The sequence below is a fragment of the Carettochelys insculpta genome, chromosome 3 (assembly GCF_033958435.1).
Source record: "Carettochelys insculpta isolate YL-2023 chromosome 3, ASM3395843v1, whole genome shotgun sequence".
Taxonomy (NCBI): Eukaryota; Metazoa; Chordata; order Testudines; family Carettochelyidae; genus Carettochelys; species Carettochelys insculpta.
In genome coordinates, this window is record NC_134139.1 from 165,043,772 (window position 1) to 165,071,305 (window position 27,534).

Here is a 27,534-nt window from a genome sequence, read left to right on the forward strand (position 1 = left end):
TTGTGACTTGTCTTCTGTTAGATTGCAGTCTCTTTTAAGAGTGGCAACCATGTTCTTCTATGCATATTACGGCAATGATATTCATAGTGACCGAGACCCTGAGCATGACTATGATGAAGACAATAATGCTGCTAAAGAATAAATCAGTCCATATAGTAGTGACAAATGCATTTTTATACTTGATCACACCCTATAATTAGTAAAGGTGGATATAAACAGTTTGAAAAGTAATTCCCGACTACTTGCCAATCAGAGATTTAAGTAAATAGAATGTTCTGTGACTTGATATAAGCTGAGAAATTGGGATTGATCAACTCAGTCTCTCATTAGTAAACTAGGAATTAGGGTTTTATTTAGTCCTAGCCTACTGAATTTTCACTCTGAATTGTCCTGCACCACTTCCAAACTCAATTCCAGTTATTACCACAACTGTTGCACACAAATAGAATAAAATTCAGCCCTCAGTGGATCTCATCTGATCATTTCTTACCACTCCCAAGTTAATTTGGGTATAATCTTTTTTGTTGTTGCTGCTTTTTCCACCTCAATTATCTTTACTTTAATATTTTTCTACTCAAAGCTGTCCATGTTAGCTCATGTCTTCAGTATTACAATGAATCTTAACAGGGCTCAGTCTGATTCTTGATGTCCTTGCCTGGCTTTGCATGACAGAAGCTCATGGTTGTTCAGAAGACATCAAAGATGGCTTTAGAACAGTGAGTATATGTATCTCATAGAACTGGAAGGGACCTCAAGAGGTCATTGAGTCCACTCCCCTGCTCTCTTAGGAGGACCAAGCACCAACCTTGACATTTTTTTTAAATCTATTTGCCCTAGACCCTCAAACATCTTATATCCCTCTTCACACCCTACAATTAAAGAAATGTGGGGGAGAGAGGGAACGCAAGACAGCTCATCCACCATCCTCAAACAGGCTCCTCAAGGATTAAGCTCACAGCCCTAGCTTTATAAGGCTAGTGCTCAAAACACTGAGCTATCCCCCAAATATCTGGGAGGACATCACTCATCTTGCGTTAATGTTGAATTATATCTTGGTCTACCATGATGATCCACTTACTGAGTTATTATTAACATTATTCTTTACAGGACAGATTTAGGTACACAAGTAACTTTACTGTGAAGACTAATGAGACTACTCTCATGAGTAAAGTTACTCTAAATTTTGCCAGTATGGAACCTTGCATTGTACTAACGCCCAAAATGTGCTAAATTGTTTCCAAACATAAATTCCCACCACAAACATTATTACTTAATACCAAGTCAAATGACAAAGCTAAAAAATTAGTAATACTGTATTTTCATTTCAACAGTGTCTTGTACATTTTTCAGCAAGTATACTGGCATCTTAACAACTTTATACTCTACTTCCTTTTGTGAACCCAAGGACATTCCTTTGATATAAATTGTTGTTGTTCCCAAAGGATTATGTAAGAATCTGTGTAAATATCTAGCAGTGATGTGACAAAAATGTCTGTTCAAAAGTATGAAAAAAGATATTTTTACTAAACATAGTCTTTCAGTTCTAAGTAAACACTTTATTATATACAGCAAGATTAAAAAGCTACTTGTTACTGATTTTGTCTTTGTAGATTCTTTGTACTGAATACATCTTATGCAGCGATACTCTTATTATTATTTAATTTATGCATGATTTTTATTTGCCATCTGTCCGTTTGGTTTCATTTGACTTACATCTATCCATTTAGTTTTGCTAACATGAATTATTTAGGGTTTTATTTTTATGTTTTTTTATTGTTATCAAGGACATTTTTTCTTTTGATCACAGAGAGAAGCATTAAACAATGTGCCTGTGAAATCCCCTTTAAACAAAGATATACCCAAAATAGTTTTCCCAGTACAGACAGTATAAAGGAAATATATTTTCTATTTCAGATTCAACCTGGTACATATTCAAGGCATATATATAGAGAAAAAGACTGAAGTAAGCAAAAAAAAGTTTTAAGCCATTTACTAAAATACCCTTTAAAATGATATCAAATGATTCAGACTGGTTGATGTGATGTGCTTTGGAGGTATATTCATAATGTTCATACTTTTTATTATACTCTGTACAAACAAGTTTTATACAGCTGTTGTCCAGCTTCTGAAAAAAAAAAAAAAAGAAAACGCCCTAAAATCTAATCTTTCATAGGCCTTACAGCTTAGTATAGATTTTTTTTGTTTGCATTTTTGCCTTATAGATAAACCCTACAGTTCTTACCTGGGCAAAATATCGGTGTGCATTTTCCCTGGACAATCACCCTATCGAAACAGGATCTAAAATGTGGCTTACAGAGTTAGAATGATTTTATGACATACAATAGATAAATGTCCCAGGTTTCTCTAAAGAAGGAAAGAAAGAAAGGCCATCTAATTGTTAAAATTAGATTTGTTCTTTATTAATCAGCCTAAGAATCAAAATAGGAAATGGTTCAGCTATTGGTCAGAGACAAATACAGGCAGAATAAAACCATGCCTAAGTACAGATTTGGGACTCTTAAATCTGTGGTATCCAGATATGAGAATGTTGCCTTTTTATATAAGAGATGGAATGAAGTCACAAAATTCAAGCCCAGGTCTTGGTTTGGGTTGTAATTCCAAACTTTAAATGCTGGGAGTGTTTGGATGTAGGTTGGTTAATATGGTCCCATCCGTAGCGTGTATTAGTTTGGCAATGTTACCCATTACTGTATTTAAAGTTGCCTAGAGCCTTCTAGTTTAACTCCTGCTTTTCTTTGTTCATACCTTTGCACAGTTTGTCCCTTCTGGACTGAAATTTTTCAAGTCTCTGTTCAAAGGTGATTTGAGTGCTGGAGGCTGGCAAGTTTGACAAAATATTTTCACTTGTTTGAGTCCAAGGAGAATGACAAAATAAGCTTCCCCCACCATATAGAATAAAATATAATAACCCTATGACTTTTTCTTCACAGTTCTAGGGTTGAAAACCACTAAGATAGATTAATTCCCATGCCAAATAGTAACAATCTCATTGAGAAAGTATGACTTTGAATGTTCCCATGAAAATAGATTCTGGCTTGTTTTCAAATTCCGAGCATTTGTTTAAAAAATCACATTCTGAGTATATGTAACACATTTTAAAAAGCAATGAATGAGTATAGTTAATACAATATGCTGTATTATTTGAGAAGGAGTGGGCCAGACCATTGGCTTCTTTCCTTTTCCTTTATGATATTGTGATAGAAGAAAGAGTATAGAAAGTTGGATTAAAGAGTAATTATGAGGTTTCCCTTGCACAGGAGAATCTCCAAGTAGCATAAATTCAGCCCAGCCAGGTCTGCATAACCAGCCTGCACCTCTTCCCCAGCCTAGGTAGGTTCTGTGAGACTGGATTGGGGCATGGCTGTGACACACCTCATATTCTAGTAATCCTGGACTGGCAGAATTGGGCCATTATTGCTGACAAAGGTTACAGCAGCCCTGAAAAATATTTTATATCATGCAATGTGCAGTTTTTGCTTCTCCACACCACTAACAAGTCACTGAGGACTCACACAGAATCAGTCATTGGGTAAAACTGTTTGACATGCTGCCTCTGAAAATTTTCTCTTTCACCATGGCTTCTCTTGTTGTTGTGTTCAGAGCTTCTTAAATGACAGGGACATCTATTGCTTGTTGTCTCCTCTTGCGAGACCAACAGGAGAGATCATTAAGCAGCATTGCTGGGAGGGATTTCTATTATTTGGAGGTACATGAAATTTTAATTACTCTGTGTATTCTAAATTTTGTCCAGACCAACACTCCAGCCATCACATTTAAAATGTGTTGTATAGAGATCTCTTGGACACCTAGGCCTGCCTGCGGAGGCAGAAAGAGAGACTGGTCTGCCCTTGTGCCACTTGATAAAAGATAGCACAGCTGGATACGAACAGTGTCAGAAAGAAGGAAAAGGGGCTAAAGGACAAAAACAAAGGTTAAAGAATCATGGTAATGTACAAAGTTGTGGGTAGAGGCGGCAATGATATGCCATGTGAATTAGTGTTAGGCTTGGTTGTATCTCACACCTTGGTAATGATCTGAAAGAAACAGTAAAAGCACACATGAATTAATTAAAAAATGACACTAACTTTTGAATACCAGAGAGACAAAGAAATAATATAAATGGATGTAGAAGATTAGACACATGAATGGAAGATAATACAGTGTAAGAGCCAACCTTGGAAGATACAAGCTAGGGCATTTGGGAAAAATAATCTAAAACACAGTTATCCGCAGAGAGAAAAATGCATAGGAAATATCAATGTTAAAAGTTACAAAATCATAGAACTGGAAGATATCTCAGGAGGTCATTGAGTCCAACCCCCTGCTGAAAGCAGGACCAATCCCAAGTAAATCTTCCTAACCAAGGCTTTGTAAAGCTGCATCTTAAAGACCTCTAAGAAAGAAGATTCTATTGCCTCTCCAGGCACCCACTTTCCTAGTGAAATAGGCCACATCTAGACGTCCCTGGACCATAGTGCTGCTACCAGCAGTGCTATGCTAAAGAGGTTTCTGAAAATTACAAATTAGCCTAGCCTCAGGAGATTTCGCTCTCAGCAGGGGGGGCTGCTGGCAATAAAGAAGCCATGTGGGCCTGTGTCTTTCAGCTAACTCCCCTCCTGTGTTGCCAGTATGTTATCCCCTATGTTGTTCAAACCTGGTCCCAGAACCAAACTTGGGCTACCCAGCTTAATATCGGCCACCTACCAAACATGGAGATGTTCATCCTTTGCTAGCTGCAACTCCAATTGCACTTTGGCCTTCTTGATTACACCCCTGCATGCTCGAGCAATATATTTATACTCTTCCCTAGTCATCTGTCCAAGTTTACACTTTCTGTAAACTGCCTTTTTGTGTTTAAGCTCATCAGATTTTTCTTTGTTAAGCTAGGCTACCATATTTTCTTTTTTTAGCTGCAAATCAGGAGTGTGCTCCTTTGCTTTTAGTCAGATTTACTTAAAATACAGCCAACTCTCCCAGAATTCTTTCCCTCCCATGTTAGCATCCCAGGGGATCCTACCCATCAATTCCCTGAGGGAGTCAAAGTCTGCTTTTTCTGGAGTTCAGGGTCTGTATTTTGCTGCTCTCCTTTCTTCCCCTGGTCAGGATCCTGAACTCATCTCATGATCACTGCTGTCCAGGTTGCCATTCACATCTACTTCCCTTACTACTTCCTGGTTGGTTCCTTCAGCTTTTGAACCAAGAAGTTATCCCTAACATTTTCCAGAAAACTTTCTGGATTGTCTGTGTACTGTTGTACTGGTGTCTCAGCAGATGTTTGGGTGATTGAAGTCTCTTATGAGAACAAAGGCCTGCAATCTGGAAGCTTCTGTTAATTGTTTGAAGAAAGCCTGATTTACCTCATCCACCGCATCTGGTGGTCTATAGCAGGCATCCGTTATCAAGTCACCTTTATTGATCTTGCCTCTAAACTTGGATCCCAGAGCCTCCCAATGTGCTTTTCTCCAGTTTCATACTGGAGTGCTGAGCAATCGTACTGCTCTCTTACATACAGTATAATTCCACCACCTTTTCTCCCAGCCTGTCCTTCCTGAACAGTTTGTGCCCTATTATTACTAATGACCTATTGGTAATAATAAAAGACTTGCAATGCAATACAATGCAATGCTGACGGCAGTGCCAGTTAAAGTCTTTAGTTTCATCATCGGAGTCATGGACAAGGAAGTGATATAGTCTATCTGTGCATTTGTGCTAGACAAATAACAGCAAGAATGGACCCAAAATAACACAGTGAGGCCCCCTTCCAGGAAAGCATGCTATTATATGCTTAACTTTAAGCATATAGGCCCCAAATGAACAAGGTTTACTAAAGCCCACTTGCAACTTTAAGTCTGCAAGCAGTTCCATATGTTGATGAATCAGGGCCATGAATAGTTCCAAAGACCTTACAAGGACTACTTCTGTACTTAAAAACAAGCGTGTCCTTAAGTGCTTAGTTTAGCTGGATCAAGCAGCATCTGGTCATCTCAGTGTAAATGCCTGTCATGCTTGCTGGCACACTGAGCCAACAAAGTATAATTATATCAAAAGAAAAAGAAGAATAGGAGGACTATCCTGACAGTAAAATATTTTGGACTCCCAGGAAAAGCAGCAACCCCATTGCTTATACCATTCAAAACTACACTGGCTAAAGTGCTACAAAATATACTAGGATATATGAAATAACCCAACACTGTTGAGACGACCATAAAAGTTGATATGTACATGGAGTTTTGAAAATCCAAGATACTGAGGAAGGTCAAGACTGAAGATGCTGAGTGTGGTTTATAATGCTCATGGTAATAAGCTCTGAAAACTTACAGAGTTTGGGCCTTTACAAAGTAATACATACCTGTATTACAAAGTAATACATACCTGATCTATAAGGTAAGAAAATGATCTTTTCAAGACACCAATGTTAATTTTGCAACACATTTAATTGAAATCGTATTACCTGACACTCTTTGAAAATGAAGATCTACTAGTTATATTCTGTGAGGAAGATGTATCATAACTGCACTTTTGGAGTAAAATTCATCGCAGTGCAGAGTGCCTGCCTGAGGTCTAATTGCCCTTCAAATCCTGCTTAAGACCCTGTAACAGGTCTTAAATAGAAATTCAGTGATATATAGGCCTTGTGGGAGCTCCTGTTACAGGGGTTAATGTCACACCGTGTCTCATATCTAGTAATAGGACCAGATCCTCAGCTGGCATAACTGACAGAGTTCTACTGAAGTAAATTAAATAAGGCTAATTTATACCATCAGAGGAACTATCTCCTAACATCGAGTTCCATATACATTAGCTCAGATATGTCAAACACCAGTACGTGGCATACTCAATTTATCCATTATAAAGCTCAAGCCAGAGTCATCCTTAGTGTTAGACTATTGAAGCCACAGACAGAACTGGAGCTTGTCTCCTCTTTTGTCTCCTTTATGATGCTTGAGGTGATGCAAAGCAACTAAAGAGCTGGCCTAGAAGGGTAACCAGAGGTTTCTCCTGACAGAGAGGAATTGTGCTACAAAGCCAGCACAAAACCCTTATATTCTACCTGCCTCTCTGCTCTCCCCTGCTCCATGGTGGCAGCAGATGAAGAAGTAAAATGTTGGACAGATTCTTGGCTTGCAAACCAATAGTTAATTTAGAGCAGCCCATTCAGACAGGGTGGCAGCCTGGATCAGGATAACTTAGGCTGTGCAAGGTTTAGAAGAGCAGGAAGATGAACTGAGCAGAGCTAAGGATTGGAGGTCCAGAATTCCTTCTACCTCTCCTTTCCTTTTCTTCAATGTTACAGAAAAAGTAGGAAATCGAATATAAAAAGATGATAGGGCCTATTTCCAGAAACTTCTGTGTGGCTATGACTAGACTACAAGCTTCTGTTGGGAAACTGGAGATCTCTTGGCAGAAGTCTGCTGTGTTGGGAGCATTCTGCTGCGATCCCTATCTGCCTCTTTGACAAAGAAGAAGGGATGCTTTAACAGAGGGGATTTCCCGACATTTGGCCCTGTGTGGATGGGCCAAATGTTGGGAAAGCCTCCCCTGATGGAACTGTGGGCAAGAGATACTCAAATGTGATGTGCAATTCTGGACACAGCCTGTGAGTAAGCAAATGGCCAATTCTTTGCGCACTAGAAAGAGACAAGTCAAACCTGAGTTATGCATAGGAATGGAAGACATACAGGTCTGAGTAAGTGCAAAAATTAATTCCTCTTTGGTTTGTCTCTGCACTTTTATGTCTTTCTCCCCTCTGATTTCCTCAGGTGTTTGTTATTTTTCCTGTTTTTCTGTCCTCTTACCCCCTCTGTCTTCATAATTGACTGATCCCTCCCTAACAATTCCTTCTGAGACCTTTCAGAATCCCAGTAAAATTTGAGTTTATGTGGAGTGAATAATACATGAATCCATTCCTCTCTGAGTGTGATACTGTGTTCCTCATAATGCCATCCATTAATCTATATGGCACAAACAGTGAGAGCAGGTCGATATGGTTAAATATAATTAACAATTGATTAGCACCCAAGAAGCCAAATGAAAAAGACACTTTTTTTTCTCAATGACTGAGCTGCTGAATTAATTGATACAAGCAAGAATCTTTTTCTGACTTTAAACTTTGTTGCTACTGCCTATTATGGAGATAATTTCTCTATTTATGTTGATGCGAGTCTGCCAAAACTTTAATTTGAGAACAGAGAGAAATAACCTTTCATTTGCCCATTGTAATACATTTCATTAAAGGGGAATTTGAATGTGAAACATAAAACTCTAACAGCCTGCTATGAATGTCAAAGAGTGGGGACTAGGTATTTTATTCCAGGCACATATGTTCTTTTCAAATATATGAATATTTTATCAATCCTTTGAACAAGAGCCCCAGAGAACCTCACCAATGAGCTTCAGTTTCCAGAACTGGCCTTAGCTGTTTTGAGTGACCTTGCAAACTAAATCTTGCAGCCCTTTCCTCTCCAACGTAACCAGAATCCCATGACCACAGCATGAGGGCTGATTAGACCGTTTTGGGAAAGGATTAGTTTGAGATAACTCTTGGACAGATATCGACATATATTTAACAAGGGTTGATAACTTTTTAATGGGCAAAAAAAACCCCCAACTTCTTCCTTGAGGCTGCACCCGTTCTGCCCCTTCCCTCTGGCCCACCTCCCCCTCACTCTATCTCCCATCATTTTTAGCTGGCTCGGACAGGGGGTTGGCATGAAGGAGGGGACTCAAACTGGGCATAGAGAAGTGTGTGAGGTGCCAGATGGGGATGCAGGTTCTGAGCTAGGGCAGAGATGAAGGGTTTAAGGTGAAGGAGGGGGACTCTGCATTGGGGCCAAGGCATTCAGAGTATGGGAAGGGATGCAGGCTCTGGTGGGGAATTTGGATGTTGGAGGAGGCTCAGAGCTGGGGCAAAGAGTTGACATAAGAAGGAGTATGGGCTCTGGGCTGGAACCAGGAATGAGAAATTAGAGATGCCAGAGGGGCTTCAGAGTAGGGATAGGGGGTTGGGACACAGGAAGGGGTGCAGGATCTGGGCACCATTTACCTCTGGTGGCTCCTGAGAAATGTCTGAGTAGGTTCCTGTGGCCTCTAGGCAGAGGGACAGAGGGGCTCCACACACAGCCCCTGCCCCCAGACAACCTCTGCTCCAGTATGCATTGGTTGCGGTTCCCAGCTGATGGGGGCTATGGAGCTAGTGCATGGACTTGTGATGGCCTGGTCAGTGGTGCTGACTTGAGCCACCAGGATCTCGTTTGAGCCTTGTGTTCCAGTCAAAAAATGGACATCCAGTAACCCTATTCCACTTCATACTACAATTATGTGTGTTTAATATTGAGGTTTGGCCCCTGTCTTGGAACTTTCCTCTGTCAGACTTCTGCCAGGAAGTGAAGCTCAACTGCTTTTTCCATTGTTAGGGCCTGATTAGCCTATGCTTTCTTCAAGCTGAGTAGTCCATTACAATGTGTGCTGTCACATTGAAAGAAATGGAACTGCTCACACAGTGATGGACTGGAAGAACTGAGCCCTTGGGCATGGTTTACCTCAGCTTAACCTGGCAAGGAAAAAAGGTTAGAAAATTCCTTGTTAAAAAGCCAAGGTTCTCCTTTACATTGCTAGTTCTTTCAGTTCAGGAGTCCCATGATTCAAGCTTCTTCATGGGACACTAAGACATGTTCTGCTCTTCTGGCAGAAACACAGAGGCTATGGTTACACTGACCCAAACTGCCAGCAGCAGTATGCAAATAGGCCATCTCAAAAATGCAAATGACCATTCATTTGCATATTTGCTTACCTGCAGACGCTGCTGCTGGCACAAAAAATCTGTATAAATGTGGTTCTACTGGGCAAAACTCCACCTTTGTCAGCAGCCTCTTATGCCTGGAAAAGATCAGGCATAGGAAGCTGCCCACAAAAGGGGTTTTTTGCCAGCAGAACCACATTTACACAGCCTTTTTTGTGATGGCAGCAGAATCTGCCAGTGAATGAATATGCAAAGGAACATTCATTTGCATTTTTGAGACCATTTATTTGCATACTGCTGCCGGTGGTTTGGATCAGTGTAACCATAGCCGTAGTGGGGAGAAGGGTGTATAAATAGATTTTAGATGCTCACGAAAGGGGCTGGAATGACAATACTGGAATTGGTCCCTTTTAATTCAGAGTGCAAATATAGCCATAGTCACAGTGATGCAGGCTCAGCCACTTTGTCTGCCAAGGAACCTTTAGAAAGGATTACCTTGGGGAATAAGAAAGTAATTTTCATGCTCATTTAGTCCTTGGCTTCTGCTGAGACTGCCAAGTTAGTTGTGGTTTTGTGGATGCTTGCTCACTAAGAAATAGAATGAGGCTACTGACTCACTCCACACAGGCCACTGAAAAATCATCATCTCTATGGCAATAATTTGTAATCACTGGTGACCAGGGCCAGATAGAATCCTCTGGTCCTGATATGCCTCTTCCACCTGCAGCCTCACCTCTGGCATATCTCGTAAACCAGGCTTATGTGGGAATCTTTAATACAGTGAACACTTTCAGTGTCCTCCTTTTTCTAGGGTGGGCTGAGGGCGCTTTGGCCCATATACCTAGCATCAGGGGGAGAGAGTGGAGGTGGGAATTTATTTCTGCTGTTAAGACATCAGAGCATGCTTCTCTCAGCTGTCTTTGGAGAAACATCATTAGCTCATTTGTGCCCATGTTTTTTTAAAAAAGTAAATACATTTGTAGCATTTTTGTTTGCAAGAGGATGCAGAGGCTGTGGGGAAGTAGCCCAAGTAAATCTACAAAGGAGTTGGAGAGGATACAGTAGGCATTAGCCATTTACTGAGTCTTGAGGCTAGGACTGTGATTTGTGGGTGTGCCTGGGTGTCCCTTGGCCCCACTTGACACTGGGAATGTGGCTGGACTGAGATACTGTGATACTGTCCCCCACAGTGGTGAAACATGGTATATGTCATAGCCAGTTGGAGGTGCTGCAGTATTACTATTCATTTGGTAGTCATAGAGTGTCTGTCCAGAAGGGACCTTTATATCATACAGTACAACCTGTATATCATGAATTTTCATTCAGTGACTCCTGTATTGAGCCCAATAATTTGTTTATGACTAAATCACAACTTGTGTTTCGTTAAAGTAAGTCTTCCAGAAAGGTATCCAATCTTGATCTGAAGACATCCAGAGATGAAGTATTCACAATTTGCTTTGGTAGATTGGTCCAATGATTAATTACCCTCACGGCTAATTTTTTTGTCGTGTTCCTAATTTGAATTGGTCTGGCTTCAGCTTCCAGCCATTGATTCTTGAGCTACCTTTCTCTGCTAGATTAAAGAACCCTCTAGCATCCATGAAGGTATTTAGACACTGTAATCAAATCACCTCAATCTCTTTGATAAATTAAACAGTTCAGGCTCTCTGTCAATCACTGCAAGGCATTTTCTTCAGCCCTTGAATCATCTTTATGGCTCTTTTCTGAACTATCTCCAGTTTTTCAATATTCCTTTAAAAATGCAGACACCAGAACTGAATTCAGTATTCCCATACTGGTCTCATCAATTCTGCATACTGAGGTAAAATCACCTCCCTGCTTCTCCTCACTTCTCCCCTCTTAAACACCCGAGGACTTCATGAGCCTTCTTTGCTTCAGCACTGCAGTGGGAGCTTATCTCTTGGGAGGATAGGCACATGAACACTAGTGCCCTGGAAGAGTTGAACTTGACCAGCATGGAAGCCATTGTGATTCACCAACAACTTTGTTGGACTGCTCACGTGGTTCAGATGTCTCATCAGCGCCTCCCAAAACAGATTCTGTTTTCCGAGTTGAAGGAAGGACGCAGAAGCATTGGGGGCCAGAGGAAGTGATATAGGGGCGTGTTGAAGGTGCACATGAAAAAGTGCAGCATCAATGTCAACACTTGGGACAGCTTGGCCCAGTGTCGTCCCCAGTGGAGAGTGGTAATCCATGAGGGAGTGGCATGATTTGAGAGGTCCCACTGCAGTTCAGATAAGGAGAAGCAGAGAAGAAGAGAAGCAAAAACTGCCCCATGTCCTTCCAACAGCTACCCACACCTGCCTCTTCTGTGATAAGATCTGTGGCTCCAGAATTGGACTGATTAGTCATCAACAGACTCACAAATAGGAGAGTAACATGAAGACATCCTACTTGTTATCAAATGACCACCAAGAGAGAGATTAAAGTACATTTTGTTTGAATTAACTCAGTTTACCAAGTGATCCAGATTGCTCAGAATGATTGCCCTGTCCTCATCATTGTCTTTGTGTCAGCCACAAATTTGATCAGTATCAATTTTATATTTACTTCCAGACCACTGATATAAAGGTTGAAAAGCATCAGGTCTACTACTGAACTCTACAAAACTCTACTGATGCTCTCCTTCAATGATTTTTCCCTGTTAACACTACTTTTTAAGATGTACCAGTTAGGTTATCCTTATTCTTTTTAATGTTGGTTTATTGCATAGCGTTAATTTGTTAATCATAACATCATATAGCACCAAGTCAAATGCATAACAAACGTCTATTTCAGCTATGAAGTTAATTTTATCACACAAACTTATAGTCTCCAAGAATAAAATAACGTTTGTTTGAAAAGACCTATCTTTATAAACCATGTTGACTGGTATTAATTATTTCCCCATCTTTTAATTTTTTAATTCTAATTCTTTTTCAGCTTTTTCATTATTTTGCTTGGGTTTGATATCAGGCTAACCAGCCTGTAGTTACCCATGTCATCCCACTTAGCCTTTTTCAATATAGGCATAATATAAGCACTCTTCTAGTCTTCTGTAATTTTCTTGGTGTGCTGAGATTTATTTGTTGTTATAAAAAAGTAACACCAGTGGACCATGAATTTTACCAGACGACTCTTTTAGGACTCTTGGATCCTGCTTATTTAAAATGTTTCTGTCTAAGTGACGTAGAGCAACATCCTCTTCAGTTTCTAATAGACTGCACATTATATTATATTCGTATAATATCTGTACTTCATCCTGCTTCCTTCCAAATACATATCAGAGATATTTATTATATATGTCTGTCTTTTCTGCATTATTAACAATTTATTGTCTTCATCTAGTAATGGAATCATACTATTACTAAAATTCCTTTTGTTCCTAATATGCTTAAACTCCTTCTTTTTGTCATGATACCAAACAGCCATTGTTTTTTCTCTGATATCTTTACCTTCCCTTATCAATTTTGCGCATTGCCTGACTTTTAGTTTATAGTGAGTGCTTTCTATTGTTCCCTTTTCCCCCATTTGTTATACATTGCCTTTTTGTAAATCTCTAATTCCTTCATTCACTTCTCTGTGGAAACGGGATGGGATTTTAACCTCTTTCTTAATTGTCGAATTGTGGCATTTAATGAATCCTTCTTAAAGTACTCTGTTGTCTCTCTTTTTTGTCTAAGTGAAGTATATTTTCTTCAACTTTTCTTTCCTGCAATGTTCTTTCCAACAGAATGCTCTTCAGCTACATCTACACTAAAGAGTTTTGTCAACAGAACTGGGGTTTTGTTAAAAGAACTCAGAGAGCATCTACAAACAAAATGTGTTTTGTTGACAGACACTGTTAACAAAAAAGCTGTGTAGATGCATCGAGGTCCCTTTTGTCAACAGAGCGGATCAAAAGGTCGATCCACTTTTATGTGTAGATGTGATCTGTTGATAGAATTTTTGTGGGAACATCTCTTCTGACAGTAACTTTTGTAGACAGATGCTTCTAATGTAGATATAGCCATTGAGCTTCAGATGCATCACTCCTTCCCAGCTAGGGCTGATAATCAGACAGGGCTAGTTCCAGGCCCTTACAGGGATGACTACCCTGTTATACTTGAATTATCATTTGTTTGCCCATACTGAATGTAATCAGGACAAGATCATTGGTCCCTAGGTGACAACCAGCTTCCAGTTCAGTAATTGTTATTAAGAAGCATGTTTATTATAGTAATGCCTAAAAACTAACCAGGAATAGGGTCTCATTATCTGGGCACTGTACAAACACAGTTTAATCATCCACATAATTTACGACTCTACCATAGCACTAAGGAGCCCCACTCATGACCCATGATCCCATTGTGCTAGCTGCAGTCCAAAAAGCTTACAAGCCAAGTATCACAAGACATAACCAATGGATGCAGACAGACTGTATGAGGAAACAATGCAATGCTGTTGGTTAGAGTGTAGTCTCAGTACACCAGCAATCTAGTTGTTAAGTTTATTTGGAGGCCTCCTGACAAAGGGGAGTTTTAAGACGGATAATGAGAGAGTTTTGCAGATGTTTATAGGGTGTTTCCCCAAGACATAAAGGAATTTTTATTTAATTTCATGAGGTTCCCTGAGAAATGGCCTATATAAATCACATACCCATGTCTACACTAGCCAAAAACTTCAAAATGGCCATGCAAATGGACATTTTGAAGTTTACTAATGAAGCGCTGAAATACATATTCAGCGCCTCATTAGCATGTAGGAGGCCGCGGCACTTCAAAATTGACGCGGCTCACCGCTGCACGTCTCGTCAAAATGGGGCTCCTTTTCGAAAGGATCCCAGCTACTTCGAAGTCCCCTTATTCCCATCTGCTCATAGGAATAAGGGGACTTTGAAGTAGCTGGGGTCCTTTCGAAAAGGAGCCCCGTCTGGACGAGCTGTGCGGTGGCGAGGCGCATCAATTTTGAAGTGCTGAGGCTGCTTACATGCTAATGAGGCACTGAATATGTATTTCAGTGCTTCATTAGTAAACTTCGAAATGGTCATTTGCATGGCTATTTCGAAGTTTTTGGCTAGTGTAGACGTAGCCATATTGATTCACTACTCATGATCTTTATGTTTCATTATATGTCATGTGCTGCCACAGACTGTTCAGTTCTGTAAATTGTTCACATAGATGCCAGCCTATAGACTCTTTGTATATGACTCATGTTAACAGTTAATCCCCCATGTAGGGTGCTGTTTCCAAAAGTGCTTAGAATTGGTCGAAATTTCCTCCTGCTGAAATCAGTGGTAAAGTTCAGTAGAAGCAAAGTTAGACCAATAATGGGCAGTTTTGAAAATCCCACTTATAATTTGTTAGTTTGCTCTCATATGGAGCCCCATTGAAGTCAATGAGTAGCCATATGTGTAAAAGTAATTGTTTGCAGGTTCTGGTCTATAGTCCTTCCATTTATAATCTTCAGCAAGTGTAGATGGATAAGATGATATGAGGCTTCAGAAGTCTTAAAAAAATAATGCTTCTGTATAAGACTGATATAAACTGTGAAGCTACCCTGTCAAAATTAGCAGATTTTCTTTGGCTCTATTTTGATACTAGCAATGGACCCATAGCATTGTCATTCAAGTGTGTGATGCTATGAGTGTATTTGGGTGAAGGTGTGCATTGTGCTGGGACATCTGTGAAGGTGGTGAATGAGGGGCATTTGCTGCTGGCAGAAACTGTTCCTGTTTGGTGTCACTGCGTGTGCTGTTTGTGGTATTGTGTGTGGGTGGTGCTGAGGGATTTCTGTTTGTTTGTGTAGGTGGCACTTGGAGCGTACGGATTTGGCAGTTGGGCCAGTAATCTAGTGTCTATGCAGGCTCCCTAACAACCCAATGAAATTGTTGCATGGAAATTAGCTGTAGAATAAGGGTGGTGACTGACTAAGTTACTTCTCATAGCCCAATGTTCTAGGACCCCTGGCATAGCATGGTTGTACTGTAGCCTGTGTATCACATGAGCATAAAGTCAAAATGGCTGAAAACTTAGTGAACAGTGAAGAACACAAAACTTAGACTCCTCTTGGTGATATTTTGAAGAAAAAAAGCCATTTTATGGCTGTTTCTGTCACAACACACAACAATTATTTTAGGCTACAGAATGACACACAGTTTGACGTGCCTGGAATCTTATTATATTGCTGGTCCAAATTTAGGATCTCTATGGCTGTGTCTACACTTGCATTCCTCTTTTGAAAGAGTCATGCAAATGAGGAAAAATCAAATATGCAAATGAGGCACATATTTACATATCTGGCACCTCATTTGCATATTCTTCTTTTGAAAGCTTCTTTCAAAAACAGAAAAGCAGTGCAGATGCGGCTCTTTCGAAAAAGCAGGGCAGATGCGGCCTTTTTATGGGAAGAAGAGTTCTTTTGAAGATGGGGCTTACTGTCAAAAGAGATGCATCTTCACCGCTTTTCTTCTTTCAAAAGAAGAATATGCAAATGAGGCACTGGATATGTAAATCTGTACCTCATTTGCATTTTCGATTTCCTTCATTTGCATGCCTCTTTTGAAAGAGGAATGCAAGTGTATATGCATCCTAAGAGTTCATAATTATGATTTCTAAGAGTTCAGGACTGTCCAGGGTCTGCAAGGTTTGTCTGATAGCTGCAAAAATTTCCAAATGCACATCTTGGTCCAACAAGCATCATAGGAATAGAACTCCTATTGAAGTCAGTGACAATTCCTGATATAGAGCTTTTGCAGAGTTAAGCCCTCAATTCAGCAGGTGAAATAGACAGTGGCACCTTACTTCTTAACATCATCCCATTACACAGCAGTGTCACTGCGTGGTGATTAATCACTGTCGTGTGATGCAGCACCATGACATGTGTATTACATCTTGATGCCACTGTTTGGCTCCACAGGGCAAAACTGCAAATATGACAACCAAAGCCTTAGTCATATTATTTCACAGGGCAGAAATGAATCTTCATACTATTGAGCCCTGTATGTCTTTATGACTGAGTCTGCAGGTAGTTTTATCACTTAATCACAGCTGTGCATTGAATTTTTTAGCCACAGGATCTATTCTTTCCTTGTGCTAGATTAAACTTTGTGTGATTGTGCAGGCTGCACTGAATAGCATGATTTCTGAAGGAACAAATAGAATATTTGCTGGGTTGTATGGTCAGATTCCCCATAGCCACTCAAAGGCTTCATATCTTTAACAGCAGATTTTAATTTCCTACTTTCAAAAACATTGTTTTCAGCCAAAATCTTTCCAATGCTTATCATTGATCACCTGGCTCTCCACTCCTGACATGAGCCAGAGAGAAACTTAGATGCCTCTTTGCTCACTAACATCTTTCTTTCTAAATCTATACAATATAGGGATATGATGGAAGGTGAATGTGCTAGTAAATGGAGTTTTTATGTATGCTACCCCAATAGATTTTTTATACATGATACCATTAGTGTGTTAGAGAAAACTGTACTACGAAAAGTTATGATTCCTGTAGCTATGAATTAAAAATGTCTTTGAAATGTAAAAAGCTATCCTGAAATTTCTGTTTACTGCTACAATATGTGATACAATCAGGGCTTCCACAAACATGGAAGTAATACTGTTACAATTTTTTAAACAACAATTCTGAGCTCTCGGTGGAAACACACTGTAACACATTTCTTATGCAGGGAACACCTTTAGAGAGTGTCACACATGCAGTCAGGAAAGTTCTTGTGACACAGCTGTAATGGAATTGTCTGTCTTTGGGCCATGTCGCTACTGCCGCCATCATGGGCTTTGGGGGCCTCCGATCCACTTCTGGCCTGTGGCTCCTCAACAAGTTCCTGGCTGACAGGAGCTACATTGAGGGCTATATGCCCTCTCACACCGACATGTCAGTTTTTGAAGTGGTGTCTACACCACCTCCTGCTGATTTGTCCTGTGATCTCCACTGGTACAACCACATAAAGTCACATGAAAAGCAAAAGGCCAGCTTGCCAGGTGTAAAAAGGGCTTAGGAAAATATGGTCTCGTTGATACTGAAAATATTATAGGTGCAGCCACAGAGAGCAAAGGTGATGATGCATTGATCTCGATCTGATGATGAGGAGGAAAGTGAAGACTCATAGGGTGCGTCTACACTGCACCTCTGTTTCGAAAGTATGTCTTTCAAAAAAGAACATCGAAAGATGGACTTTCAAAACAGAGTGTCCACACACGCCAGTGGGGACTGAGGGGTCAGTCCATTCTTTTGACAGGCCTCCAGTGCAATTTTGAAAGAGAGAGTCCACACATACCAGGGCACTCTTTCAAAAGAGCAGGGGCAGGAAGTGCCACAGGCAGGATCGCATGGCAGATGAGCCCTTCTGGGGTCACTGCCCACTGTCCCTTTAAAGGCCCCCCCCCCATGTGCCTTGGCTTGCATATGCCAAGGGCCAGCAACCCTGTCCCCAGGCACCAGCAGAGACAGAGAGCAGAGGAGGCATTCTGGGGGGGTCCCCATGGACCCCGAGCTGCAACCCCGCACCCCACCATCACAGCTGTGGCCATCGCACTGGCTGTGGTGGTCCTGGCCACTGTGCTGCAGCGGCTCTGGGTGGCCACCACAATAGTCACTCTCCTGGACACCATAATTAGGGTGCAACGTCTCCAGATGGTCCCCCTGGTCATCCGCCGCCTGTGGAGCTTCTCCACAAGCAGCAACTGGTGGGACTGGCTGGTGCTGGAGGACTGGGGTGACAACCGGTGGCTACAGAACTTCAGGATGACCAAGGGGACATTCCTGGAGCTGTGCCACTGGCTTGCCCCAGTCCTCCAGCACCAGGACACCCTCCTGAGGCTGGCACTCCCCCTGCAGATAAAGGTGGCCATTGCCCTATGGAAGCTGACCACCTTGGACAATTACTCATCCATTGGCCACCAGTTCGGGGTGGGGAAGGCCACTGTCGGGGCTGTCCTCATTGAGGTAAGCCATGCCCAGTTCACAGATAGACTGCATGCAGGGATTGGGGGGGGCACCCTGGCAAGGGGCACCATTGGGACATGGGGGGCAGCCTGCGCTAGGGACAGGGGCAGAGATGGGGATGGGGATGGATGGGCAAGCCACACCCCACCCCATGCTCATGGGTGCGCCCCCCCATGCCCTGCAGATCATCTGGACTATCAACAAGATGCTCCTGAGGCAGCTGGTCCACGTTGGGGACCTGGATGACACCATCTGGGGCTTCCAGGAGCTGGGCTTCCCCACCTGCTTTGGGGCCTTGGATGGTACCCACATTGCCATCTGGGCCCAAGAGCACAGCTGCGGGGCCTATGTGAATCACAAGGGCTACCAATCGGTGGTCCTGCAGGCCCTGGTCGATGCTGACGGCTGGTTCCAGGACATCTGCTTGAGCTGATCCGGCTGTGCACATGGTGCGAGGGTCTTCTGGGACTCAGGGCTGGGACGTCGTATGGCTGAGGGGAACTTCATCCCCCAGTGGGAGCTTCCTGTCGGGGACAGGATGATGCCACCCTGCATCATGGCAGACGCAGCCTATCCCCTGCAGGCCTGACTGATGCGGCCATACACTGGGCATACCCAGCCAAGCCAGGACCTTTTCAATAAGAGGCTGAACCGGGCTTACAACACCGTTGAACAGGCATTCGGCTGCCTCAAGGGGCATTTTAGATGCCTGCAAACCACGCTGGAGGTGGGTCTCCCCAATGTCCCGGCAGTGGCTGGGATCTGCTGCACCCTCCATAACCTGGTGGAGGCAAAACATGAGCCCTACGTGCAGAGGTGGGCTGCTGAGGCGGGGCATGGTTACAAACAGCACCCCACTGCCCTGTGCCACCAGGTCCAGCAGGACGGGCTGCTGATACAGGAGGCCTTGCGCCAGACTTTTGAGTGGGGGCCACGGTGACCCCCCCCCACCCTGCATACACATCCCACCTGTACCCTGCACACACACACACACGCCCCACCTGCACCCTGCACACACATGCATACCCACCACCACGCATGCACAGGGGACACAGGGTAAAGCATAAAAATAGACTATTTGTTCACAAAACCTGTGCCCCTCAATTCATGGGGGAACTATTTACAGATGTGAGAGGGGAGAGTGGATGGGGAGCTGGAGGGAACTATTTACATGTGGAGGTGGGAGGGTGAATGAGGCTGAGGTGGGGGGCCTCACCCCTCCAAAGGGCTCAATGGCCGGGATCCCCATTGCCTACACTCACCCCTTCCTCCCCATGTCCGGGGGCCCTGCCAGGGCTGGTCCAGAGCTGGGCTGGGGCCGGCGGCACAGGGGGGTAGGGGGCGCCATTCGGGCATGGTCCCTGTGCTTGTGCCGGGCTTGGCATGGGGGGAGGGGAGGGTCGGGGGCTTGGCATGGCGTAGAGGGAAGCTGGGGGCTCCCCCTCCAGCTGGCCAGCCCTGGCCAGAGGGCAGGTGCGGGGGGAGCAGGGCCTCCAGGTCAGCCTTGTCGGGGGGTGCCATTGTGGGGGAGGCAGAGGGATGGGGGATTGGGGGGTAGCTGCAGGGGGGGAAGGGAGGGGCTGTGTAGGCAACAGGGTGCACAGGAGATGGTGGGGGGATGACAGGGGTCCAGGTGCAGGAGTGGCCTGCAATGGGGTGGTGGCAGGGATCAGGTGGCTGACCACAGCCTGGGTGAGGGTGTCTAGGTTGGCCGCCGCCTGGTCCCATGCCTGCTCCTCCATGGTGAGCCACTCCTGTATGACACTCGTTAGCTCCTGCAGGGTGGCCATGTGGGCCGCATCCTCTGCTTCCACCTCTCCAGCCTGGTGGCACCAGCAGAGGGATTGGCGGTGGCCCTGCACTGTCCCCATCCAGGACCTAGCTGGCTCCCCTTCGCCCTCTGTTGTGGGGCTTCCCAGGCCCGTTGCGGGGCTGGTCTGACTGCCAGCTGCTGGAGCTGTGCAGACAAAAGGGGAGAGGACTGGGCCATTAGTTCAGGTGAGGGACCCCTTGATGCCCCGCAGCCCCCCACCCCATCCCAGGGCCCTGCAGGGACTGCATTCAGAGTTCCCCCTCTGGGTTGCGGGAACACTAGTCCCCTCTGCCACCCTCCGTCCCTCTGTGGCCTGGCGGCCCATGGTGCTATCTGGCCCGCATGGTACTGAGGGCCACACGTCAGCCCTCTGGGGCTGGGGTGGCAGGGCCATCTGGCCTGCCTGTGTCCTGGGGCTGATGTCCCTGTGGTTAGGCTGAGGCTGCCCTGGGTGGGACTGTGTGCCCCCATCCTCAGGTCCTGTGGCCACTTGCCTGCATGGTACATGCCTGTGGGTCCCTCCAGGAACTCGTGCAAGGCATGTTAGAGGGGGCCACGCTGGATAGGCCAGAGGGGACATCGATGATGGGGGCCCCTTGCTCGAGCCCTCGTCATCGCTGCTGGCTGGGATACGCGGTGGGCACCTGCAGGTGGCTGGTGGTCCAGGGCGGTCCTCCCTCTCAGTCCCTGTCTCCTCCGGCTCGGTCAGGAGGTCAACGGTGTCTAGAAGCACGGCCAGGGGTCCCACCTCCTTGGGTCCAAGGATGCGGCTAAGTTCTTTAAAGTAGGGGCAGCTGGTGGGTGCTGCCCCTGACCGCCTGGCCATGTCCCGAGCCTGGCAGTAGCCCTGCTGGAGCTCCTTGACCTTGGATGTCACCTGGTCTGGGGTCTGGGTGGGGTGACCCTGGTCGGTGAGGCCCTTGTCCAGGCACTTGAACACCGCCACGTTCTGGCGCCGGACCCCTGTCTGCTGCAGGACCTCCTCATCTTCCCACAGCGTGAGGAGGTCCTGCAGCTTGGTGTTGGTCCAGGAGTGGGCCTGGCACCTGGGGGCACTGGCTCCCTTCCTGGGAGGACCCCCCCCTGTCCCTGGATGGCCCCTGGGGTGGGCAGGAGTCCAGGCTGCTGGCCATGGTGCCGGTGGAGCTGAGGATTCGCCTGGGACATTGCGGCTGGCACCAGGCTGAGCAGCAGCATGGGCTCCCTGCTGCCTGCATGCTGTCAGCTTCCTGCCTGAGGGCTTCTGGGTGCCTGCGTCCTTATGCGCGGCCAGATGCTGGAGACATAGAGCTCCGTCTGTGCTGTGAGCGGCGCCTCCACCTGCCAGCTGCTTGCCGCCATGAAGGACCTGCTCTTTTGAAAAAGCAGGCTGCAGAGCATCTACACTTGCTCTCTTTTGAAACAGTCTTTCGACGGAGGGTGCTTTTTCTGTCCTGGGAACGGAGGACCGACTTTGAAAGAACGTGGGAATTCTGTCTAAGTTAATTTCGAAAGAGCATCATGTGAGTGTAGATGCTCCGTGGATTCTTTCAAAAGAACTTGGTCTTCCGATCTGGATTTCGAATGTACTTGCTAGTGTAGACGCACCCATAGAGACTCAGAAGAGTGCGTCTTGCTCAGTATGAATCTAAGAAGTCCAGAAAACCTGCTCTTATTGCCAAATAATGCATTTTATTGGATGTGAAACCCTGGCATGATGAGACAGACATAGCCAAATTGCAGGAATGTGTGCAAAGTATTCAGGCAGATGGTTTAGTCTGGGGATCTTCTAAGCTGGTTCCAGTTGCTATGGTATCAAGAAGCTTCGAATTCAGTGTGTAGGTGAAGATGACAAAGTTGGTACAGATATGTTGGAAGGGAAAATAACAGCCTTTGATGATTATGTACTCTCAATGGATGTAGCTGCGTTCAATACAATCTAAATCCTGCCACACCTGGAATAAAAGTGCTTGAAAGTTAAAAACAAACAAACAAACAAACAAACAAAAGTGCAGAGGGGGTGGAGCTTCCATTTGTCAGAGCCGGAGAGCCAATGTGGAAGCAGAGAATGTCTTGTCGATGGCCTTAACCTACTTCGGAAGCTGCAGAGGAAGGGAAAAACCACACCAGTATGTATGGGGTTGAGGGAACACTTTTTTACCCCTGCAAGTAGCTGGCATGAGCTTTTAGAAATTTTAGACAAACCAGAAGGACCCTCAGGCACAGGCACTCACTTTTTTTCCTCAGGTGGGTGCTCCACCCCACGAATGCTCTGAGGCCTCACATCACTCTTCCCTCCAGTACCCATGGAGTCAGGGCCTATGCCTTGCTATCTCTGAAGCCCTGACCCACTATCATAAAGAAACCCATTTTACTAGTCCATTCCTAAATTTGGTCCTCACTCTCTCAAACCTAAGTAATTTGTTTGCACCCATGCTTGAAATCAATAGTACTATTTGCAGTGTGTAAAGTTAAGCACATGGCAGCAACACAGTCTGTGGGATAGGCTTTTGCCTGAGCTCTAACAGTGGAAGCCTTGCATCTCCTCATAATTTTGAAAACCAGCCTAGGAAATGTGCACTACAATTTCACAAATTAATGTACTTAGCCAGTAGAAGAAAAATTAGGAATGTCTTCTCAAATGCTTAAAATAGCAATCACTAACATTTGGCATGCTATTCAAACAGCTGCTGGGAAGGAAAAGGGAAATGCACCAAGATAAGGTGACCAGGGAGACTGGTAGAAAGAAAGAAAGGGTTTCTGTTTGCAGACTTGATGGGTTCATTTGACTGAGAAATAATTACAGTTCTTCTAACCCTTAAGGAGACATTACTGAATTGCCATGCATAACACATACTGCTTATGGAACAGGGTACCTCAGAAGTAGCGAGTTTGGGTAATGTAACGCCTATACTTTTTATATTCTCTTTTATGCTACTTTTATTTATAATCATTATCACCATTATGACCTCAATTTTCTGCATTGCCTGTCTTAAAACAAGTTGAAAGATGAGCTGTATAATCATAAACATTGTGAGATTGTGTTAAACACATGGTTTTCTATTAAACATAGTAATTTTTCTGGCCAATAGTTCTCTTATCTTTCACAAAATTTTACAGATGACAAACTTGAAGTATATAATTTTGCTTGGTCACAAACAACAGGGGAAAACTTACTGCTGTATTTATTTTACTTTTTCTGATTATGTGATTCTGCTAAGCATACCATAAAATTGGCATTACATTTACATTTTTGGCTGTGTCTGCCCTACAGAGATCTCTCGAAATAAGTCCTTCCAGAAAATCTCTTCTGAAAGAACTTCTTTCGAAAGAATACATCCACACAGAAAAAAGCAGATCAAAAGAGCGATCTGCTCTTTTGAAAGACAGCGTCCACACAGCTCCAGCTCTTTTGAAAGAATGGGACAGAGATTGAAAAATTGGGTGCCATGAGGACTCATCTTTCGGAAAAAAAAAAGGGCCCGTGGAGCATCTACACACATTTTCTCTCAAAAGAAGATTTCAAAAGAAGGCATTCTTCCTGAAATGGGTGTGGAAGAGTGCTTTCGAAAGCAGCACCACTTCCTTTCAATTTAATTTTGAAACAACACTTTTTGTGTGTAGCTGCTCCACTGGATATTTAAAAAAAGACAGTTACATGTTTTGTAACTGGTGTTCTTTGCGATGTGTTGCTCATGTCCATTCCACGTTGGGTGTGCACTGGCGCATGCCCAGCTGCCGGAAGCTTTTTGCCCTAGCCAGTAGCCTTAGGGTTGGTGCAGTGCCCTCTGGAGTGGTGTAGATCTGGTGACCAATATACGCACTGCCTGACCCCCTCCCCGCTCAGTTGCTTCTTGCCGGTAACTCTGACAGTGAGGAAGGCAGGAGGATTTTGGAATGGACATGAGCAACACATTTTGAAGAACACCAGTTATGGAACAGGTAACTGTCTTTCCTTCTTTGAGTGATTGCTCATGTGCATTCCAAGTAAGTGAATATTAGCCATTGCATAGGAGGTAGGGTTGGAGCCCTGGATGGAATGTAGCACAGCTCTGCCTACTACAGTGTCACCTCTAGCATGCTGCATCAATGTGTAACGGGCCATGAATGTGTGTATAGAGGACCAGATGGCGGCCCTGCAGATCTCCTGGATAGGAACTTGGGCCAGATATGCTGCTGAGGAAGCTTGAGCTCTGGTAGAGTGAGCCCTGATTGGGGTAGGGAGGATCCTCACCAGCTTACAGCATTCCTTAATGCAGGCCACTATCCAGGAGGAGACCCACTGGGAGGAGACTGGGAGGCCCTTCATCCTGTCTGCCACTGCCACAAACAGCTGTTGAGACTTCTTAAAAGGTTTGACCATGTTCATGTAGAATACCAGTGCCCTCTCAACGTCGAAAGTATGTAGCCCCTGCTCCATAGGGGAGGCATGAGGCTTGGGGTAAAAGACTGGTAGGGAAAAGTCTTGGTTAACATGAAAGTGGGAAACCACCCTTGGCAGGAATGCTGGATGAGGTCTCAACCTGACCTTGTCCTTGTGGAACACTGTGTAAAACAGGTCCACCATCAGGGCCCTTAGTTCTGACACTCTCCTGGCTGAAGTAATGGCCACCAAGAATGCTGTTTTGTAATTAAGAAATATGAGGGATCAGGAAGCAAAGGGGTCAAAAGGGGCCCCCATGAGTCTCAACAGTACCAGATCGAGGTCCCACACTGGTAGAGGGGAATGCACCTGTGGCCTGACCCTTTCCATGCTCTTCATAAACTTTTTTATCATCGGGTATGAAAAGAACGATGATAGGCCCGGGCCAGGGTGAAAGGCTGAGATAGCCACTAAGAGCACCTTGATAGAGGATAGTGACAACAGTTCCTGGGTCAAGAAAAACAGGTAGTCCAGAATAACCAGTATCAGAGTCTGCCCTGGGGATAACCCCTTTTTAGTTGCCCAGAGGGAAAATATTTTCCATTTGGCTATATAAGTTGACCTTGTGGAGGGCTTCCTGCTGTTCAACAGCACTTCTTTCACCGGTCTTGAGCACGAGAGCTCCACTGCTTTCAGCCATGGAGCTTCCATGCTGTGAAATGTAGTGCTTGAAGGTTGGGGTGCTGCAGTATCCCCTCCTCCTGTGTCAACAGGTCCTGGCATAACGGGAGTGCGATTGGGTTGCAGATGGACAGCTCCAAGAGGGTCGAGTACCAGTGTTGTCGAACCCAGGCTTGGCCGCTGAGATGACTGACGCCTTGTCTGACTGAATTTTGAGTAGGGTTCGGTGGATGAGTGGCACCAGAGGGAAGGCGTAAAGTAGAGGTCTTGACCAGTGAATGCTGAAGGCATCTGCCCAGGAGCCCGGGCTCTGATTTTGATACGAACAGCATGTCCAGCACTTCACAGTGAGATGGGAGGCGAATAAGTATACCTGGGGACGTCCCCACTTCTGGAAGATTAAATGCAGCACTTCCAGGTGTAGTGACCACTCATGGTCCATGAAAGACCTGCTGAGACAGGGAGTTGTGGGCCCCAGGTAAGTAATATGCTTTCAGGAGAATTTGATGTTGAATGCAAAACTCCCAGAGCCTGAGGGTCTTGTGACACAGGGGAGAGGAGCTTGTGCCCTCTTGCATGTTTATATAATACATTGCTGTGGTATTGTCTGTACTTACAGCAACACATTCACCCTTTAAATTGTTTTGAAACACCTCACATCTGAGCCTGATGGTTCTGAGTTCTTGAACATTTATGTGGAGTTGGGTGTCCTCTTCACTCCACAGGGCTTGAGTCTGGCGCCCCCCGCAAATGGTCCCCCCCATCCCAAGTCTGAGGCGTCCATGACTAGAGAGAGAGAGGGTTATGGAGGGTTGAAAGACACTCCCATGCAGACCGACCAAGTGTCCAGCCGCCAGTGTAGAGTTAATAGCACTCATGGAGGGACTGTAACCAACACATCTATGTTGTTCCTGACAGGCTGGGAAGCTGAGGCGAGCCACAGTTGGAAAGGGCGGATTCACAGTCTGGTGTGCTGGACTACAAACTTGCATGCCACTATGTGACCCAACAATCTGAGGCATCCTCTGGCCTTTGTGGTGGGGAACTTGATCATTTTGTGGATAAGAGATGCCATATCCTGAAACCTGCTTTGTGGCAAGAAGGCTCTGGCCTGCCCCTCATCTAGTAGGGCCCCCACGAACTCCATCACTTGGGTGGGGGTCAACACCAACTTCGCCTTGTTTATCATGAGACCGAGAGTGTTGAACATCTGTCATATCAGCTGCATGTGCTGTGCTACCTGGTGCTGTGAGTGACCCCTGACTAGCCAATAGTCCAGATAGGGAAAGATGTGCACCCCCTGCCATGCATTTGGTGAGGACCCTCGGGGTGGGGAATAGACTGAACGGAAGGACTGTGAACTGATAATGGTCCTTCCCCACCACAAAGCAGAGGAACCTCCTGTGGGGTGGATAAATTGCTACATGGAAATATGTGTCCTGTAAGTCAAAAGCAGCAAAGCCATCCTCCTGTTCCAGCGTCAGTCCCACGGCCTGCCCCTGTATTTCATGGACTGCCCATGGGGTCCAAAAGGGCCAGTGGGGGGGGCGCTTTGAGAGGACACCTGCCAATCCCCATCTGCAGGGTGATGAGTCTGGTGCAGATGTCCACTGCAGCACAACCACCTTGTGCTCCTGCTCCTGACTGAGATGGAATAATAAGAGTTGGCCTCTGACACCTCGGGGGCGTCGATGCCTGCACTTCATGACCTGACTTATGGTGTGCTCTGGCAGATGCCTTGGAAGACTCTCAGTGTTTGATCCTTTCCGGAGACCGGTCCCATTCATGCCTCTTCTTGTGAGGTACCGGGGACTGGCTTCTGTGCTGCCTTGGTGCTCTAGGTGCCGACCCCTGGTCCCAAAGCTGGGGGCTCTAAAGTGCTCTGTACCAATGGTGCAGCACTCTGAGCTCCCACAGGGGAAATGTCCAGGTGCAAGGCTGCTTCCATTGGTAGAACTTTTAAACGCTGTGGTCTGTCCTTTAGAATCCTCGGTT

General features: G+C 44.8%; 1 pseudogene; it reads left to right on the forward strand.

Annotated features, from left to right (window-relative positions):
• Positions 1–17,528: 17,528 nt before the first annotated feature.
• On the forward strand, positions 17,529–22,438 carry LOC142010547 (elongation factor 1-beta-like; annotated as a pseudogene).
• Positions 22,439–27,534: the final 5,096 nt, after the last annotated feature.